At 29.3% G+C, this 6000-nt stretch overlaps 1 long non-coding RNA gene across 1 annotated transcript; it reads left to right on the top strand.

The window, feature by feature from the left end:
- The first annotated feature begins 429 nt into the window (after positions 1-429).
- Positions 430-4048, top strand: LOC140173480 (uncharacterized). The gene is made up of 3 exons (XR_011862485.1): positions 430-767; positions 2067-2481; positions 3741-4048. It is a non-coding gene; the product is annotated as an uncharacterized lncRNA (long non-coding RNA).
- Positions 4049-6000: the final 1952 nt, after the last annotated feature.

Genomic DNA, 6000 nt, shown 5'->3' with positions numbered 1-6000 from the left:
GTTATCACTTTAATTAATCTCGTATTTATACATATTTATAGAAAATTAGATTGATAATTATGTTTTTTTTTTCGGTGTACAGATCTATAATTATGTGTCTTTCTTATACACTAGTTTTAAAAAACTGGTTTGGCCCGTTTGGGTTTGGTGAGCCGATTTTTGAAAATCGGACCGGATAAAAATTAATTGTTTTCTAGAAAAACCTCCCAATATTACGCGTTTTAGTTTAAAAAAAAACATAAACCCTAATCTGCCAATGGCAAACTGAAGGCCCCAAGCGTCTCGAAGCTTACTCTCTCAGTCTCTCCCAAGAAGCACAGATTATTTACTCACTCTTGCCCAAGGTTCTGAAAACCGATTCGAATCGGCCAGTCAAACCGGTCGAACCGCGAATCGATGCTAAAAACTATTCGGATAGATGCCAAAACCGGGGATTTAAAATGGCAAACACGCGCAGCACTCCCATTAGGTCATTACCCTTCCTCTCATCGTCATTGAGCTCCTCCTTCACTTCCGTCCTGCCACCGGCAAGCAACCGTCGCCGTTGCAACTTGGAGCTTTGAAGCCACTGTCGCAACGTCGTTCTCCTCCATCGTGCAGCCACGCTTGAGCTTCGAAACCACAGTCGCGGGCCTCGCCTCCTGCCTCCGTTGTGCAGCCACTGTCTCGCCAACGCCAGTTCTGTTCCATCGCATCAGCCCTTCGGTCGTGCCCTGTTCCTTTCTTGCTGCTGATCTGCTCTGCTTTGTTCTAGCATTTAGTTCTAGGTATTAAATTTTTTTAAACTATAATTGTTGAATAATTGATGTTACTTGTTAGTTAGTCTGTGAACCTTGCTGTTGTTACTGGGTTGAATAATTGCTGAATAATTGTTGTTAGTTAATTCGTGGACTTGTTACTGAATTGAATAATTGTTGAATAATTTTGACGGTTGAGACTTGAGATTACTGGGTTGGAGTGAGTTGCTGTGGGGTACTGTGATATTGTAATTGGATTGCTGGTGATTTTTAGGTATGGATGAGAGTCTCAACTAAGAAACACCTAAGGCTATTGGATTGTTGTGATATTGTATTGTTATTGTATTTTTTTTCTTTTTGGTTAATTTTTGAAAAAAGATGTTTAATCTTTGTTAAAATTGTGCTGAAATTTTTCTAAAATTGTGATTAGCTGAAAATCTTATTAATCTTTATTGAAATTATGCTGAAAATTTTGTTAAAAGTTTGTTAGAATTTCTATTTGTTCATTATGAGTAGAAGGAGGGGTTTAGAATAGTTCTTCTGCAACAGAAGAAAGGGACATTATCTTTTTCTATTGATAACTTCAAATACACGTTCAAGTAATTAACTTATTGGGAGAGAAAAGAGCCATGAGAATGAATCTTACACAGCAAGGATTTAAGGTAGAAAATGCAATGGCTAGGCCTTTAGGGTCTGCACTTTTTGACTATGCTGTTTCAATTTCTTCTGTCTCACAATAAGTATGCTTTGTTCCATCGAGCATCGGATGCTACATTTTAAATTTTTAATATCACTGTCTAATAATAATTAATACTTCTACTTTATATCATACTTAGGTCAAATAGTTGGATACTGTAATTCATTGATTTGGGAGGTGAAATGAGGAGACATGTTTGGCATGTTTTGATAAGTTAAATTATAGCTTTACACAAGTTCACAAATGAATATGGACCTTGATTATGACCAATCTTTTGTTATAGAAAAAATAATTTTTTCATCTTTGTTTTTAATGAAAAAATAGATGAATTGAATTAACTAGATAAGTAGAAGATTGAATATTTATTATTGGTTTGGTTAATTCAATAATTTTTTTTTTGTTTTTCCTGATTATCTTAAATTTCATATAATATTATAAATTTTATATTTATATAAATTTTTACCTTTGATATGTCTTTTTATATTTGACTCATGTATTGTATTTAAATGTGATTATGAGATTTTAATTGGAATTATACTTTTAATTTGTATATATTTAAGATTTATATCAGAATATATTTATATTTTTGTATATTTATTTAAAATTTGATATGTTATTTTATTATAATTCAGTTATTTCGGATGAACCACGGTTGAACCGGTTGAACCTCTAAACCGATGACCAGTAGCTCAAGCGGTTTGATGATCGGTTCGGTTTTAGAACCTCGCCTCTCACCGCAGTTCCGCACGGTCACTCGTCACTCCCCTTGCCGGCCGCCAGTGTCTGCTTGCCTTTTCCTTTTCCGTCTGTGTTGTCCCGGCTGCCTTGTTTCCGCCGTGCCTCGCTTGTCTCTGCCTCTGCTTCCACCTCGTGCCTCGTCTGCCTCTGCTTCCTCCGTCGTCATTGTGTTGGTTCCTCTGCAGGCTCTGCTCTACTCCTCTTCGAAGCTCTGTTATCTCTCGCCGGTGGCCTGCTCTGCAACGGCCCCAAGTTGGAAAACCATCCCTGACTCTGTTTCTGACTTTCTGCTTCTGCTGTGTGGTGTAGGTGAGCCTTTTTTTAGTTGTTCTTATTAATTTTTTATACTGGATTTTTTATGTTTTAATTTATTGATGCTAACTGTATTTGAATGTAAAACTGATTGATTTAATTTGTATTAGGTTTAGATGAAATGTATTTGTATGTAAAACTAATTGATTTAGTTTGTTGTTTTCTTTGTTCTTTTTCCTTTTTGAGGCTTGTATACTAAAGTTGGAGAAACTGAGAGAGATAATAGAGTAGAAGACATTTTCATTAACACTACAAAATTTGTCTCCTAGCTTGATAGTCAAATGATGAAGATTCAATAAAAGAGTCTTTCTTCTGGTGTTGTGTGGCACTCTTTAATTTCCTCAGTGGATTAATCACTTTACAATGGTTTGATTTGGAGGTCAGTGGTAATAAATAAGAGTTTATTTTTAAAAAGAGAGAAAATGGAAAGATTCTAGCCGTTTAAGTTTCAAGATGGAATTTTCATTTGAGTTGAAGTTTTTTTGTTATATTTTTCTTATTTTGCATTCAGGAAGGGGTCTTCTATATTCTGTTCTTTGGCACTTCTGTTTTCCCTTGCATGTTTAGAACAAAATTGCTAAAAGGTGCAAAAAGAGAATGACTGTATGAAAAACTAGAAACAAGAAAATATTCAACAGTTCATCTGTGAATGTGGAGGAGATGAAAATGTTGATTTGATTTTATAAGGAGTTTTGGAAACGAAGAAGGAAAGACAGGATAATTGATCATTGAAGCTGTTTTGTTTTGTACCAGTAGCCAGTAGATTTTGTGTTAAGAGTGATTACTAGTTACTTTGTTTGTGTTGATTGATCTGCATTTTGTATTTGTGTTTTAATTGTATCTTTTCGTCCTATTGCTATTGGTTTTTGTAGTTGTTTTACTCCTGACCACCCTCTTTGGATTTTTGGATGTGACTTAGGCTTTTCTAGAATAATGTTCATCTTCATTAAAAAAAATTGGAATGCTGCTATATTAGTTTATTTTTCAACGGAATATATTTTCTTGAGAAAAAAAGTCATAATTTCAGCTTTTTTACATTATAACTAATTTTTATGGTGTTTTCTTTTTCTTGATTAATCTCTGGATAATTGATTACTTAAATGAGACCGAATTAACTTGTTTAACTAATAATCCAATAATCTGACCGATTTAGTTATCGGTTCGATTTTGATAACTATGCCCACAATCACCTGCTGTTAATTATTAATCAAGGAAAGTTCTGTGGTGTGGATTGGGAAAAATATCCATACATGTAGATAGTGAGGTGTATACATCAAGCAATAACACGTGGCTTCCTTCTTCTGACTTGCATGGAGAACTGCAAACACAAAAGGCTGCTACTGCAGGTTGATGCAGACATTGTCGTACTTGGGGCAAGTTTAGTTTAAGAAAATTACTATTAAAGTAAGTGATTATAATCTTTGAAAATTGGGCTGAAACTTTTTGGACTTACTTAGAGTAAATGGGCTTCTTGTTTTGTACAAAATGAAATTATACAATCTTTTTTGAATTTCTTTTTATCATTATGTTCTAATATAAAAACTGTTTAGATTTTATATTCTTAAATGGATTAAAAAAGCAAGAATGTGCAGGACATTGTTTTGAGCTTTTACAAAGAAACTAAAAGAAATGATGTATGTTAATAATGTAAAAGATATATTTATTAACTAAGTTGGGTTGGTCTAGAGGTTAGTCCACTAGTCCGCTTAAGCAACTGTCGGGGACAAATCCTTAAATGGAGTTCAGTACCGCGACGGATTAGTCCTTGGCCTGTCGGGTTAGAGGATACCGTGAGAAACAAAATAATATATATATATATATATATATATATATATATATATATATATATATATATATAGCTATAGTCAAATTATTAATACATAAAACTTATTATGTTTACAAATAGTAAAAATTTATTATCTAATACTTTTAATTATATGCATAATATTTAAGAAAAAAAATTAAATTTTTTTATAAAAAGATAATTATATCTTTAATTATTTTATTATTTAATTTAGTTATTGTTATATAAGTAATTTTTTTAATTTTAGTAATTTTAATTAACATGAATAAGTAAATAAGAATACAAATAAAAATAAAAAATGAAGATTATGAAAACAAATAAAAATAAACAGACATTGAAATAACTTAAAATAAAAATGTAAAGATTATGAAAATAAATTAACATAAAAATAAATAGTTAATAAAAATTATTAATATAAGGATTATGAAAATTAAGTGAAAAAAATTAAGGATATATTTATTTTTTATTAAAATATTTAATCCTCCTTCTTATAAATATTAATGAAAAGATTTGGTCCTTCTTAATAAGTTTATTATTAAATATTTTTGTTTAATAATTAAATCTTTTTAACGATCTTTTAGCCTAATTTTTCATGTTTTTTTTATCTTATAAGATTTAAAGAAAAACAAAGACTGAAAATTTTAATTGTATTGATCAAGTAAATAGTATGTCTACTGAAAATGAGTGATAATTACTAAGTAGACATACTATTTACTTGATCAATGTAATTAGAATTTTCAGTTTTTTTTTTCTTCAAATTTTATAAGATAAAAAAACATAAAAAATTAGACTAAAGGATCGTTAAAAAGATTTAATTATTAAAAAATATTTAATAACAAATTTATTAAAAAAATCAAATCTTTTCATTAATATTTATAAGAAGAAGGACTAAATCTTTTTATAAAAAAATAAATATATTCTTAATTATTTTTTCACTTATTTTTCATAATCCTTATATTAATATTTTTCATTAACTATTTATTTTTATGTTAATTTATTTTCATAATCTTTACATTTTTATTTTAACTTATTTCCATGTCTTTTTGTTTTTATTTGTTTTCATAATCTTCGTTTTTTTATTTTTATTTGTATTCTTATTTACTTATTCATGTTAATTAAAATTACTAAAATTAAAAAATTACTTATATAACAATAACTAAATTAAATAATAAAATAATTAAAGATATAATTATCTTTTTATAAAAAAATTTAATTTTTTTTCTTAAATATTATGCATGTAATTAAAAGTATTAGATAATAAATTTTTATTATTTGTAAACATAATAAGTTTTATGTATTAATAATTTGACTATAGCAATATATATATATATATATTATTTTTTTTGTTTTCCACGGTATTTTCTAACCCGCCAGGCCAAGGACTAATCCGTCGCAGTACTGAATTCCATTTAAGGGTTTGCCCCCGACAGTTGCTTAAGCAAACTAGTGGGCTAACCTCTAGACCAACCCAACTTAGTTAATAAATATATCTTTTACATTATTAATATACATCATTTTTTTTAGTTTCTTTGTAAAAGCTCAAAACAATGTCCTGCACATTCTTGCTTTTTTAATCCATTTAAGAATATAAAATCTAAACAGTTTTTATATTAGAACATAATGATAAAAAGAAATTCAAAAAAGATTGTATAATTTCATTTTGTACAAAACAATAAGCCCATTAGAGAGTAAGTCCAAAAAGTTTCAGCCCA

This window comes from Arachis hypogaea, chromosome 6 (genome assembly GCF_003086295.3).
Source record: "Arachis hypogaea cultivar Tifrunner chromosome 6, arahy.Tifrunner.gnm2.J5K5, whole genome shotgun sequence".
Lineage (NCBI taxonomy): Eukaryota > Viridiplantae > Streptophyta > Magnoliopsida > Fabales > Fabaceae > Arachis > Arachis hypogaea.
The sequence above is the reverse complement of the archived record's forward strand: the minus strand, read 5'-3'. Positions and strand labels throughout refer to the sequence as shown.